This window comes from Periplaneta americana, chromosome 8 (genome assembly GCF_040183065.1).
Source record: "Periplaneta americana isolate PAMFEO1 chromosome 8, P.americana_PAMFEO1_priV1, whole genome shotgun sequence".
Taxonomy (NCBI): Eukaryota; Metazoa; Arthropoda; class Insecta; order Blattodea; family Blattidae; genus Periplaneta; species Periplaneta americana.
In genome coordinates, this window is record NC_091124.1 from 41,784,764 (window position 1) to 41,800,283 (window position 15,520).

At 35.5% G+C, this 15,520-nt stretch overlaps 1 protein-coding gene across 1 annotated transcript in view; it reads right to left on the reverse strand.

Annotated features, from left to right (window-relative positions):
* Positions 1-15,520, reverse strand: part of LOC138704672 (uncharacterized) — a 375,369-nt gene that overhangs the window by 233,792 nt on the left and 126,057 nt on the right. The window lies entirely within an intron of this gene.

The window sequence follows — 15,520 nt, forward strand, 5'->3', positions numbered from 1 at the left end:
CCACTGCGATTAGAAATGAACAAATTGTGGACGAAAAATGTAGCTACCTCGCACAAACATTTGAATTCGAGATTCAGTTAGCATGTCCATTTTTTCCATCGACATTTGGTATGACGTCAATCCATCCGCAATTTTTTGTACGACTTGTACTATATCAGAGCTTGTATTTTCTCGTTCACGTTGTAACGGGGCTCTGCAGAGTAATTAGCAAGGGAGAGCTTCTTAAACCAGAAACCATCACAAGCAACGAGCACTTAACTGCGGGAATCTGACCGACAGTCTACAAGGTGATTTAGTGGGAGCCTTCAAGACTAGGAGATTCGCTATTACTTGTCTTGTTTAGCATAACAGCCGCTCTCACGCCCGCAGTTTGCGTCATAACGCATCCGCCACGGAAAGAATATCTGACACGAGTCTTCGAGGTCAGCTGGGGAATGTTCACGCTTACTAGCGGCAGAAAATCCATTTGAACCGATAAAACAAGTTTCACAGCAACGGAAAATCCATTTAAATGCATTTCTCTTAGCCAAAGATCCGTTGAAATTAATAAGTGAAAAGCACATTTCCTTACTTACAAATGTCTTTTAGATACCTCGGAGGTTCATTGCCGCCCACACATAAGCCCGCCATTGATCCCTATCCTGAGCAACATTAATCCAGTCCCTACCACCATATCCCAACTTCCTCAAATACATTTTAATATTATCCTCCCATCTACGTCTCGACCTCCCCGAAAGTCTTTTTTCCCTCAGGTCTTCCATTTTCATTTCTGGATTCACCCATACGTGCTACATTCCCTGTCCATCTGAAACGTCTTGATTTAATGTTGGTAATAAGCAGAGACCGGAACCTTGGCAGAATGCCTTTTTAAATGTGTTAAATCTATCTTCATTTTGAAAGTAAATCTGTACGAATTATACCTTTGTGATTGAAACGTCACAGTTTTATGTTGCCCTTTTCTGCCTTTTTTAATATAAATGCCTAATTTACAAAATAAATGCTTTTTTGCCTTTATTTTATTACTTATCTATTATTTATTAATCTATTACTAAAAATTGCCTACAGGTATATTTTAATTTATTTCTATAACAGCTACAATGAAAGTGACTTCACCGAATGTATATTATTGTCTTTCAGTCAGTTCATATTCTCTTTGCAACAATGAGTGCTGCCGTGCAAAAATGTATAACAGTAAGCGTTTTAATTATCGCTTGTGTTTATTTGACAAGGCAACAGTGAGTGCGGGGTATAACGTTATTCTTCAGTTTTCATTGCGACGTTGTTGTAACTAGCTAAATATTTCATACCGCAACATATCAGTACAACCAAACACAAAAATGCACTTTCCAAGGCTACTGGGAAGAAGATTTCTTTGCTTCCAACAGTAATTGCAACATCGTGTCGAAAATCTCAATTTGCATTCGACTTATGTAAAGCTTTTCTTGCTGCCGGAATCCCTTTATGGAAAATGCAAGGTTGTGGGTCTAGTGCAAGATTTTTGTAATTGCCTTTTATTGCGTATTTTAGATATTTATAATGCCTTTTTGCCCGTCTATTTTAATGATTCATAATCCTAAACTTCCGGTCTCTCCTAATAAGTTATGTTAGATGAAGAACACAATGCGTGCAGTTCTGCGTGGTGTACATTTTCTAGTAACAGGAAATTAATGTATAGGTTCGATATTATTATTTGAGACAAGTTCGTAAAGATTCTCTTTTTGGCACTCGTGCCAAAAGTAAACATTACTAATTTGTGTCGTACAATGTTTTTCTACGATAGCACAAATTCACATTAAATAAATATTTAAAGTTGGAGAGGTTATAAGATCACATTGTTGGCCGTCTAAACTCAGAAGCATTAAGAAGTATCCGTGGAATGACAGCATGTTTTATTCATGTTCACGATTTCATGGCCGTCTAAACCAGCGATATAATCAACAAAACGGTTAATAATAGTTGAATAATATTATTTCTGATATTTTCCCACACGCTATTAACATCTAACTCCTCTTCAACTTCGTCGGAACTTCCTAAAACGGCAAAACTATTTGAAATTTAGATCTAATAATGTTGATTAGTTTTGTCGTTTTTCAATTTCGGAATACTGAATCTATTAATATTAACTTGTTCTTCTACTCGCTTGGCTACTGATAGTCTTTTTCTTAATTCTACAATTACCAAATAATGGTCAGAATTTCAGTCTGACCCCCTGAAGGTTAGAATGTCTACTATACTAGTATGTCTCCGTTTATCTATCAAGATATGATCTATCTGGAGAAGTCTAAGTATATTTATGTATATTCTTATGGAGAAATGTATATTCTTAATTTTTTTGATGTGGCAAAGTTGACTAACCTAACACTGTGTTACATTATTGAAATTTAAGAGGTAACACAGTAGATTAAAAGTACGGTAGATAATTTAACAAGTTTTAACATATAATTAGTGAAGTGTTAATAGTATGCTGAAAGAATGAGTAATAATCGTTTTTAAATAGGTATAAAAGTCTACACTTAATATTAAACATGAAATTAAAGCAAATATATAAATTATAGTTTATACAAATGAAATTTATATAGGAGAAAATATTCGCGCTTAACAGAAGCGAACTAACTACTAAATTGAATATACTGCCTTAATGATTGTGTAATTAACTGTACGGTGTTTCCATTGAAATATTTTCTGCTTTTAAAAGCCTTCAAGAGTTAAAACGACAGTTCTACTTTTATGTGTGTCGTAAAATTGTGTTTATTTTGCTAATAATATAACCAGCCAGTTCCCAGCGATAGAATAAACTTGAGGATGCCTTCTTTATTGTGCCTGTGACCAAGATGCTCTCGTTCAGAATGCGAATATTTTCGTATTGAAGCTGTTTGAGTGCTCGTATTTCTACCTATGTACATCGTGTGATCGATACAGTAAGAGAGTAAGTATTACAAGTCCAACATAATGACTTAGAAACAGCTGTGCGCGCATATTATCCTTTAACATAGTAGTAATGAAATTCTGCCAACGAGAAACATTCGTTTATATTTATTAATTTTTTTCTCATCTTCACTACTATGAATATTTTACAACTTATAAGTTACATGACTGGAAAGGTTTCATCGTACAGCGAAGCTGATCATAGTTTCAGCCTGTATTTGTAAACGTCTGTAACTTAGCAACTGTTCTGTAAGAGAAACGTGGAACAAGCGAAATCAGGAGAGACCGAAGAAATTGTATTATTTAGGGGGCGTAGAAAGTAGAGAAGAAATAAATATAATAAAAAACATATGGATTAAATATCAACTATGAAGTACAAAGACAAGCTGAGGAGGAAAAAAATAGAGTAATGAAGCAGGAAGTAGCACAAAATAGACACAGAGATATAGAAGAAAGAATAACAAAGTAGAGAAGGGAAAAGAGAAGAAAAGACCAAAAATGGAAGCCAGAAGAAATTAAGTAGAAGAGGACGAAAAAATAGAAAGAGAACCAAATGAAATAAAGAGGAAAAATATAACAGGAAGAAGAATTGAGGTAAAAAGGACAAAGAAATAAAGGAAGTACAATAATGATGTGAAAGAGAAAGTGGGAAGATGAAACCAGGAGAGAAAATGAGGACAAAACAGAAGGAAAAGTGGGGACGAAGCACAAGGGGAAGTGGGACAAAGTTGGAGGGAAAGTGGGAACGGAGCAGAATCAGATGTGGAGACGAAGCAAATGGAGAACGAAGAAGAGAATGAAGTGGGAAGGGAGAAAGGGATGAAGTGAGTCGGAACCAGGAAATGAAGTGGGCACTAAGCAGGGGATGGAATAGAAACTAAGTAGGGAATGAAGTGGGAACGGAGCAGTGGATGAAATGAGGGAGAAAGCAGTGGATGAAGTGGGAACGAAGCAGGAAATTAAGTGAGGACGAAGCAGAAAATGAAGTGGAGACGAAGCAGGGGATGAAGTGTGGACAAAAAGGGATGAAGTCGGGAGGAAGCAGGGATGAAGTGGGGACGAAGCAGGGATGAAGTAGGACAAAGCAGGGGATGAAGTAGGGACGAAGCCGTGAATGAATTGGAGACGTAACAGCGGATGAATAATAATAATAATAATAATAATAATAATAATAATAATAATAATAATAATAATAATAATAATAATAATGTTTTATTTTCGCTGGCAGAGTTAAGGCCATAAGGCCTTCTCTTCCACTCAACCAGCCTTAATACAATACATATTTAAATTACGAATATTTACACTACACTTAAAAGGTTCTCCAGCAATATTCTTCAGTTAAGTTTTAACGACTAGTAAACTACTTATTTATTTAAATTTAGATAAACCTATAAGGTAAAGTAGTAACTTAATTTATGAGCTAATTTAATTCAATCAATTATAATTAATTTGAGATTTGAGATAGCTAGTGAAATGATGAAAATTAATGTAATATAAGCTTACTAAAACTATGTTACAAGGAGAAAAAAAAAAATATATATATATAAATCTAAAATATATTTCTATAATGAGAATATTAATGTAATTGCCATTAGAGGTTTTGTAAATCTATTTAGAGAAATTAATGATAATAATAAGAATGGACAGATGTTAATTTCATTATATGTAATAAATATCAATCAGCAATTAATTTGTTAAGTAAGAATTTATGTAATTTTGACCTAAATGAAGTTACTGTCCAACAACCCCTTACATCACTCGGTAGCGATTTCCAATTTCTAGCAACTGAAACTGTATAAGATGAAGAATATAAAGATGTCTTGTGGTAGGGTATAATGAGTAAATTGTTGTGATGAGATCTTGTACTTAGCGGTGATGAAATGTGGACGAAACAGGAGATTAAATAGGAAAAAGCAGAGGGACGAAGCAGGAAATGAAGTGTGGACAAAGCAGGGAATGAAGTGGGACGAAGTAGGGGATGATGTGGAAAGAAGTAGGGAATTATGTGGAACGAATTAGGAGATGAAGTATAAGAAATCAGGAGATGAAGAGGGGATGGAGTGTGAACAAAACGGAATGAAGTTGGAACGAAGCAGGGGATGAAGTGGGGACGAAGCAGGTATTAAGTGGGAACGAAACAGCGGTTGAAGTCGGACGAGGCAGGGGATGAAATGGGGACGAAACAGGGGGTGAAGTGGGGATGAAGCAGGCAATGAAGTTTGGACAAAGCAGGGAATGATGTAGGACGAATTAGATGATGGAGTGAGGACGAAGCAGGTAATGAAGTGGGGACGAAGGAGAAGAGGAAGAATATGGAAAAATAATAGATTGGATTGAAAGAGGAATGAATATAGAGAGGAAAGGTGAAGAAATGTGGAAGAATGTAGAGAAAGAAGATAAGAATAGAAGTGAGAGTGAATACAAGAAAATAGAAAAAAGAAGAAATAGAAGGAATTGCGTAAGGACATATGCGTAAATAAATATTTAGAGAAAGAAATGTAGAAGAAAATATGAGAGACGTGAAGAATAGAAGTGGAGAAGACATGAAACTAAGTAAAGTAGAAATAGATGAAAATGAGTGTTAAATAGAAGTAGTAAAAAATATTTAAATAATTAAATATGAGAAAGAGAAAGGAAAATAATGAAAAAAATCTATTAAGGAGGACGGCATTGTAAAATGTATATAAGTCATAATGAAGAAAGAAGAAAGTGGATCTTGAAGACGGAGTGAGTGTGAAGGATATCAGGACTCAGCGGAGATGTGACATCGCTGACCTCCAGGTTGTGCGACACAAGACTGGAAACAGCGGAAGGCCGTCAGGTTTATGGATTTTTCTCATGGATGTTATATGGAAGGGTCGTAATGATGTTGCGTGCTGTATTTATTGTGTATCACCGTTAACCCCAGCTCCGTTCACTAGGTGGGTGAATCTCGCGTCAGTCACATTCGACCGAACCGGTTCCCTTGGATTTATTGCAAACCGTAAAACTCCTGCAGGTCTGATCGTTCGGAGATATATTTTAAGGATTTTTAATGTATAAAATTTGCGGCCTGTTATTGCAGCTCTTGTGTCAGATTTGTTGCCATTTAAATCTTAGGAACGTAAAACGTAGACAAGATAGGGGACATAAATTAAAACTTTATAAGGCAGATGTGTTCAACGGTAGTCGGAATTCATCGTTATCGCAGTTGTCATCACAGTTCTTTTTATCTTCTTATTAAATATTTGATTCCACTACTCTTTCACAAATATTCCACTTCATAATCATCTTCACTCTTATTATTTTCATAATTATTGCAGTCATCGTCTTCAAGATAAACGTTTACTTCTGGATCATAATTTTTATAATGCAATTCGTAATAAATTTGTTTTCTGTCTCACAATTTAAGACCTCACCCATTTCACTAATACAATCATTTATATGTCTTAATGAGCCTTAATGTTATTTTCTCGGTTTAAAGTATTTGATATCCATCAAATTTATAACAATGTCTTTCTCAGAAATGTATTCTTAACATTGGTATTTTTCAGAAACCTCTTCCTCACGTTCATTTTTCTTGAGAATTATCTTTCTCACATCCACAAAATTCTTCATGTTCATTTTTCTCAAAATTATTTTCCTTGCGCTTATCTTTTTCATAATCAACTTATATTCATCTTTCTGAGAAAAGAATTCTATATTCGTCTTTGTCAGAATCACCTTCCTCACGTTCACTTTTCTAAAAATGAATTTCGTCCCACTTATCTTTTTCAGAATCAACTTCCTTATATTCATCTTTCTCAGAAACATCTTCCTCAAATTCATCTTTCTGAGAAACGTATTCTATATTCATTTTGTCAGAATCACCTTCCTTACGTTCACTTTTCTAAAAATGAATTTCATCGCACTTGTCTTTTTCAGAATCAACTTCCTTATAGTCATCTTTCTCGGAAACATCTTACTCAAATTCATCTTTCTGAGAAATGTATTCTACAGGGTGTTTCCGGGCTGGTGTTACTAACTTTCAGGGATGATGGAGAAGGGCACATGTATATCAATTTGAGATAAGAAACCCTGGCCCGGAAATGGCTGTGTCGAAAGTTCTAAGAAAAAATAGTTTTGTGGAAATGGAATTGTAATTTGGCACCACGTGCTCTCCTTCCCTTAACCTTTGGAACAGTCGTGGAAAGATGGTAAGGGCCGGATGTCTCCTACGTGGGTACTTAGCCCGATACAATCTGTGAGCTTGTCTACTGTTCCCATTGGTTCATTCGTATTCGAAAATCAGGTCTACCTATTCCACTCTCGTGTACTCCTCCATTTCACTAGGACTGATCGACTGGACACTGCAACTTGTATACATATACTGCTGTCTACAGACGTGCATAACCATATCCGTTACACATTACCCTATCTGCATTGCTTTAGTGTAGTTTCCTGTTCCCATCCCTCAGACAGCGCACTGAATGGAATACTGTAGGTAGACAACGTAAACAACGTCAGATGAATACAGTTTGTGTAAGATGTACAGATAAATACACATAAATAAGGTGTACAGAGGAATAAAATCATTTAATTTCCACACAAATATTTTTGTTTATAACTTTCGACTCAGTCATTTCCGGACCAGGGTTCCTTATCTCAAATTGATACATGTGCCATTTCCTATCATCTCTGAAAGTTAGTAACACTAGCCCGAAAACACCCTGTATATTCGTTTTTGTCAGAATCACCTTCCTCACGTTCATCTTTCGCATAAACGTTTTCCTGACGTCCATTTTCCTCACATTCAAATTCATTACTATCAATTTCTTCACATTTACCTCCCACATAGTCGTCTTTTCTTTTTGAAATATTTTAGTAATTATATTTTCTTCAATTCTATATTAATCTTTTTATATCCCGTGCTTTCATCTTCATTTATCTTCATTTTCATCCTTATTTCCACGTCATCATATCACGGATGAATCCCGCGCCATGGCGTCTTGGTCTAAGGCATACTGCCTGTGACACGCGTTACGGAATGCGCACTGGTTCGAATCCCCATGGGGGAAGAAATTTTCTCATGAAATTTCGGCCAGTGCAGTGTATGAGACCGGTGCCCAGTCAGCATCGTGATGCACTTTGGGAACTACGATAGGTAACGAAAATCCGGTTTCGCAAACCAGCTATAACGGCTGGGGGGATCACCGTGCTAACCAAACGGTACCTCCATTCTGGTTGGATGATCGTCCACCTCTGCTTCGACATGTGGATGTCAGGCCAGCAGCCGGCTGGTAGGTCTCGATGGGCTGTAGTACCATGTATTTACTTTTAAATATCACGGATGAAATCAATGTAATGACTAGAAATAGGGAAGGGAAGGTAGAGAAAAGACAAGGAGATGATTAACGGTGGTAGATGTAGTGATAAAGAGAAGAAGCAGCAATAAAAATGATTGAGAAAAACAGATGATAGTGATGAAGTTAAATGTAAAGATATGTTGTAAACGAAGGAAAGGTTAATGAAAAATATCATTATTTGACAACACGTCTTCTCTGAATAGCTTCTGTTGTTGAGAAAGTTCGGTTGGAAATGGAATTGAAATCCATCTGATTACAATACCGCCGACAAATGCTGGGAACCTGTCTCCCAACTTATTTTTATAATAATTACATTCAGTGACATTTTCATAAATGTCAAGGCAGAGTTTCGAACAGCCGAACTTTTAATTACAGCCCAAGGCTAGTTATTAACATTAGTCAAATTGCAAGACAAGCCAGGCGCCTTCTAAAGCTTGGCCTGCCTGATGGCATTCATCAAATTGAGTGGATAATAGTGTGTCGATAAGATATATGCCACTATACCGAAATGATATAAAAAAAAAACTTGTCGAAGGTTTGATCTATGGTCGTGCTTGTGTGAGGAGGAGTAAAAAACACTAACTAGTTGTGTTAACAGGAAAGAGTAGAATTTTAACCTTTTATGTTCCATTATCCACTTGACTTCCAATTCTCTCGTCTTTTTCTTATTTTGTCTGTCTCTTTTGTTCTTCATTTTGTTATCTAGTTCCATTTATTCCTGCACTACTTTCCACCTCTTCGTCTTCCGCTTCTTTATTTGATTTTTTTCTCCTGTTCTCCTTATACACCGCATCCTTTCTTCCTCTACCTCTTCATACCTTCTCACTTCACGTCATTGACTTCCGTTTCTTTCTTTTTCTATTCTTCTTGTAACCTGTATCTCCACCTATTCTCTTTTTGTTTCACTTCTTTGTCATTATTCTCCTTTTCCTTCATCTACTTTTTCCTATTCTACATCTCCACTTTCTCCTTGTTATCCTCTTCCTTCAATTTTATTACTGTTCTGATCTCCTGATTTATCTTTACCTCTTCTTGATTATGAGCTACTTTCACTTCCTCGTTACCGGTTTCCTTTCTTATTAGTTTGTTTCTTTTTCTTATTAATTTCCTCCATTTATTCTTTATACATCTTCGGAACTTGTAGCTTCACCTCCTTTTCATCTATTGTCCAACTTTTATTTTTCTCCTCTACATCCGAGGCTTCACATAATACTCTAGTTCCTTCTTCTTATATTTATAACTCACTTTTTTCTTTTCTCTTCTATTTTTGTACCTCTTTTTCCTCATATTCTGTTTTTCTTTTATGTAGCCCACTCCTTTTTTCATTCACTATCTCTAGTTCTTTTTGTTATCTTTATACTTCTGTTGCTTACACTTTTCTTTCTCTTCTTCCTACAACTGTGTTCAACTCCGCCCACCTCCTGTTTTCTCTTCCTATTATCTTTATGATATTCATCACCATCCTTCTTCTTTTTCTTCCTACTCCCGCTCTTCATATTTCTTATTCATTTCAATTCTTTTTCTCACCTCCTCGCCTTCCACGATTTATATCCCACATCCTAATCCAGATGCCTCCTAGTTTTCCCTTCCTATTATTTTCATGACATCCAACTCCATTCCTCCTCCTCCTCCTCCTCCTCCTCCTTCTTCTTCTTCTTCTTCTTCTTCCTCCTGCTCTCCATATTTCTTACTCATCTCTCTTCTTTTTCCTACTTCCTCGCCTTTCCTTTTTTTATTTCCCACCTCATCCAGATGCCTTATAGTTTTTCCTTCTTATTACCTTTATTATATTTATCTCCATCCCTTCTTCACATTTCTTATTAATTTCATTTATTTTTCCTACCTCCTCGCCTTTCCTCTTTTTATTTTCCCACCTCCTAATCCAGATGTTTCATAGTTTTCCCTTCCTGTCATCTTTATTATATTAATCTCCATCCCTTCTTCTTCTTCCTTCTGCTCTTCATATTTCTTATCCATCTTTTTCTTTCCTTTTCCTAACTCCTCGCCTTCTCTTTTTTATTTCGCACCTCGTAATCCAGATGCCTCATAGTTTTCCCTTCTTATTATCTTTATTATATTCATCTTCATTCGTTTTTCACATTTATTATTAATTTCATTTCTTTTTCCTACCTCCTCCCCTTTCCTCTTTTCATTTCCCACCTCCTAATGCAGGTACCTCATAGTTTTTCCTTCCTATTATCTTCATTACATTCATCTCCATCCTTTCTTCTTTTTTTATTTCTCACCTCATCGAGATGCTTAATATTTTCCCCCTCCTATCATCTTTATTATATTAGTCACCATCCCTCCTCCTCCTCCTCCTCCTCCTTCTTCTTCTTCTTCTCTCTGCTCTTCATATTTCTTACTCTTCTTTTCTTTTTCTAACTCCTCGCCTTCCCTTTTTCATTTCCCACCTCCTAATCCAGATGCCTCCTCTTTTACCCTCCCTGTTATCTTAATTATATTCATCTCCACCTGCTATTCATATTTCTTACTCATCTCTTTTCTTTTTTTACCTACTAGCCTTCCCTTTTTCATTTCCCACCTCCTCATCCTCGTATCATTACATATCTTTTTTTAACATACTATGCCAACCCCTTTTTGTCAAAATGCTCCTTGTTGGAGTGTTAATAAATTACGGGTTTTTCGAATTTATAGCCGACAAGAACACAGCTCTAACTGTAGGACAGGTTTAAATGTGGTGATACAACGAAATAAGCCAGAAGAGCTGTATAATGTGTTGTGAACTTAATGATATAGGCGCGGACTGTAAACTGAATTCAGTAAATGCAGAATTAGATGCTGGCAGGACCTTGACGTGTTGGACAATAGCTGGTGTTTCAGATATTTACATTGGAAGCCACTGGCAGCGCCGCTCTGTTTACTTTTCCACCGTAACTGCCACGCCCCTAGACCGCAGAAATTGAAAAGCAAAAACTCTGCATCGCTGTTAGACGATGTTGATTTCTTTTTATACACAGTGTTCAGAGTATTCTTTATCGTCACCTTTTGTTTTTTCTTCGTTTGTAATTTATTTATCTATACTAATAATAAAACTGTAACATATTTTTTTCTAGTAATTTTCGCTTATAAAATATTAATTAGTGCTGACATGTATAATGAACTGTCCTGAGACCGAAAATCGCTTTTTTTACATTTTTGTTTGTATGTCTCTATGTTTGTTACCTTATCACGTGATAATGGCTGAACCGATTTCTACGAAAATTGGTATGCAAAATAAATTAGATTTTAGGCTATTTGACACTTAGATTTTAGGCTATTTGACATTCAAATTACTTTTTTTAAAAGGGGTTTATAAGGTGGACTGAAGTAAATAATCGAAATATCTAGCTTATTATTCATTTTTAGCCGTCCAAACCAGGGTTTAATAATCGGCCTCCTAATCAATTCTAAATGAATATTTATATTTAATTTAATTTTTTCTTTAATAGAAGCCCTAGTTAGGTAGGCTATCATTGAAAAATTTATTGGGAATTCAACAAACAATTTAGGCTACAAGACAAATTACATTTTATAAAGAATATAAATGATGATTAATTATGCTAATCGACGACTTCAGACCAGTGGAGGATATCATGTCCAAGGTGCTGTCAGGAACTTTTACATAACAAAAGGTGCTTTAAATAATGTTTCCGAGTTTTATTCTAAGTAAAATTTTGATAGGATTGATATTTAACGGGATATGAGTTTTCAAATAACAATGCGTTTTATATCACTGCCGCATCAATCAGGCAGATATAATAAAATTAAAATAAATGACTACGATTATTGAAAGTGGCCTTGAATAACAAACGAAAGATATTTAACACTCTTTTTTATAATTTATCGAGTATGTCCGAATGAGTAAGTCTAATTCAGAGGGTATGTTGCGCAACATAATATAATAAATCATAAAGCTACAGTTTGTGAAAAACATAAAAAATTACAAGAATTAAAAATTGAAAATAAATAAGAACAGTAAGGTATCACTGAAGTTTTAGGAAGAAAGAAGCAAAAGTTTGAAAGAATCATATAAATAAACCAACCGAGAATTAAGGGAATTAATCTTGACAAAAACGTTTTTTCTTAAACATTTCTTAAAACGCCGGGAATTTAGTAAAGCTTTGTATTCTAATGGAAGTTGATTATAAGTTATTGAAAATGCTTAATTTTCGTACTCTAAGTTACTGAGCGATGCTGAGAAACAAATTATATTTGAATAATTGCAAGGGAAAAATTGTTCCGGAGGCAGATATCGATCACGAGACTTTTGGCTTAGCGCACCAACGCTATAACGACTGAGCTACCCAGGAACTTCACCCAACATCGTCCCAATTTTTTTCTTTGAGACGGTGTCGGCTGAAGTTTCTCGAAAAATTGAGACGGTGTCGGGTGAAGTTCCTGGGTAGCTCAGTAGGTAGAGTGTTAGTGCACTAAGCCAAAGGTCCCGGGATCGATACCCGGTCCCGCAACAATTTCTCCCTTGCAATTATTCATGTCTGCTTCATAGGGAGCTTTACTTGAAAGCTAGATTTGCAAAAAATGATATTTTTTTTTGTAACAAGTACAGCGAAGCGCATGGATAAGGCTTGTTTGTAATAATTTTCTTTCAACTCTTTTCTGTTATAAATATTTTTTTCTATTGTACTTTTGGAATTAATTTAATAATAATAATTCAATATATATATAAATGTACCCCGAAAGAGCAAAGCTCGCATTCGGGGATAGTTCTGTTTTCATAAGACAACATGGGTATTACATAAATTACACATAATTTAGCGCTTTGATAACTGAGTTACCAAGGCAACACTCGATAACGTTTTCTTCTGTTTATTTTCTACATCTTGTGTCGCACTCTTTCCTACATCCTTCACTGCTTTCCTTCAGCAGTACCGTCATTCCAGACTCTCCTCAGATCCCTACCATGTAAAAGTAAACATGTGAGGTATTTTAAATATCGGGTAATTACACAGAGCGTACATAATTGTGGTCCGCAGCTAATACAAGTTTATGGCCGTTCCCTGACTCGCAATTGTGTGTCGCAATTTACTGGAAACGCCGGCTTCGCGGAAGTGCTGCAAACTAATTCTGTACGTTGTTGTCATTTTTCTGTCTTTAACTGTTTTATTCCTTTAAACTGAAATCAGTAATATTTCTTGAGACAAAACATATTGCCGTTACACTAACGTTCCTATCGCTTTTCACGAGTTTCTGTACGCGGATGAATTTCGGGGCCTTATAGGAATTTGTGTGAATATGGACTGTAAATAGGCCTATACTCCCCGCTAGACGAACACTTGATCAACTTTGTGTGATGTGGCAGGCAACACAGGTCATCATATCAGCTATTAGTAGTGATCCATGCTTTGGGAGGGAATCGCACCCTCGACTGTACCTTTTTACGCTACAAGAAACTACATTCTAAGCGTTGCAATGCAGATAGAGATATTATAAATTATTGATAACATAAAATAAATTAAGGATATATATTTCACTCTAGACCAGGCCTGCACAACGTTTGCGCTCTCCGAGCCGGCTCACAGCTCATGAGCGGAATGCAGATATTAGCTGCGCTCTGTATAAGGGTGGTCTGGAAGACGGGGTGATTTCGTACAAAATATACACTAAAGGGAGTACTATTACGAGTGTTTATGAAATGAATTCCCGTTCAGTGTTTGCAAAACTATCTTGCATTATTATTAATTAATAAAGAAATATTTATTTTACAGAAATAATAGAAATTCTATAGCTACTTAACTGTACAATATCATTTTGTAAAATTATTATTTATCAGTACATCAAAGCGAGATTTTATGCTGTTGGCAGCTGAAAGGAACAATAGCCTACTGATCGTAATGAAACATCAGTTACAGATGTTCGATGTCTGCCTTTATTAAAGTTGATTATAGAAAACAGTTGCTCACAAATATAAATGTTGAGCCAAACATAACAATCATTTTCACTGCCAGCCTGTGTAGTCGTGGATATTATTGCTAATGTTTAGTCTTGTAAAACTCAACCAGGCTAGTAGTATTATTCAAACGATCTTTAGCCCTTAGGCCACACTGAAGGTCAGTAAGTTCGAACTGTAAATTGTTAAATGTTAAATGTTATGTTCCGTCTTTTAAATTCCTCCATACTGTACTGTAGCAGTAGGTAAGCAACGTCAAACAGTTACTGAGAATAGGCCTACATATTGCATTCCACTAGATAACTGAGTGGTCGTTTCCCTCTCCTCTACCTATAGCAAGTCTATGTCATTCTGACGTATCTTCCTCTCCATTTCGGCGAGCGCTGTTTGTGCAGGTATGCTCTAGACGAAACCTTATAAGGGCGAATACCACTAAGATTGCTAACCATGACTACTTGCAGGAAATGGGACCTAAAGTCGGATTTTTCATTATTATAATTTTTTTTGTGTGGTTTCAAAAAGACAATGAAACACAGAGCATTTAAAAAAAAATGGTTCTAGGTGCTACAGTTTTTAATATATTACTTATTGAATGTTGATATTACATTATGTACTTTTCGAGAAAAATGCAATTAAAATTTTCATTTGTTTTCTCAGCAACTGTAAGAAAGATTTAGGTATTTAGGAAGCACCGTATAAAACTACATCCTAGTTTAGTTTGTAAAAAAGCCTACAAGTAGAGCAAGATGTCAAAACATAGAAATGCAGTTTTTACACCGCAAATTCGTTATTTTGTTCTCCTGTAAAATTTCCTTTTTACGACTTTAGGTCCTTTTTCGCGCAATGGGTCACAATTATACAGTAGTATTTTCTCTTCATGTTTTGAGCTCTCCGCAACAATTTCGTCTTTTGACCGTGTTGTAGATGATATTAAGGTACTTTTAACAGTCTGTTTTCTTAAAATATTTATTTAAAAAATATGGATAAATCGAATCATTTCATATGCATCCAACAGGTGATGAACTGAGATTTACGTTTTCTATATCAACTGACGTAACTGAAACATGTTTGAAGGTGGTTAATGTAGGTGGTCTTTTTTGTCTACCACACTTTAATATCACTATTCATTATTTGAAAAATTTTGTTTCCTCTTAAGTCAGTGAGAAAGGCAAATTGAAGGTAATAAAATGTTGGTTATTAAAATAACATGAAATAGCAAATAATGGTACATTATGCAACGAGCCTATAATGATAGTAATTAAGACGCGAGTTTCATAATTTTCATACGAGCGTCTTAATTACCATTATAGGCAAGTTTCATACGACTTTTTATGCTCGACCATATTTCTAACTTGAAATT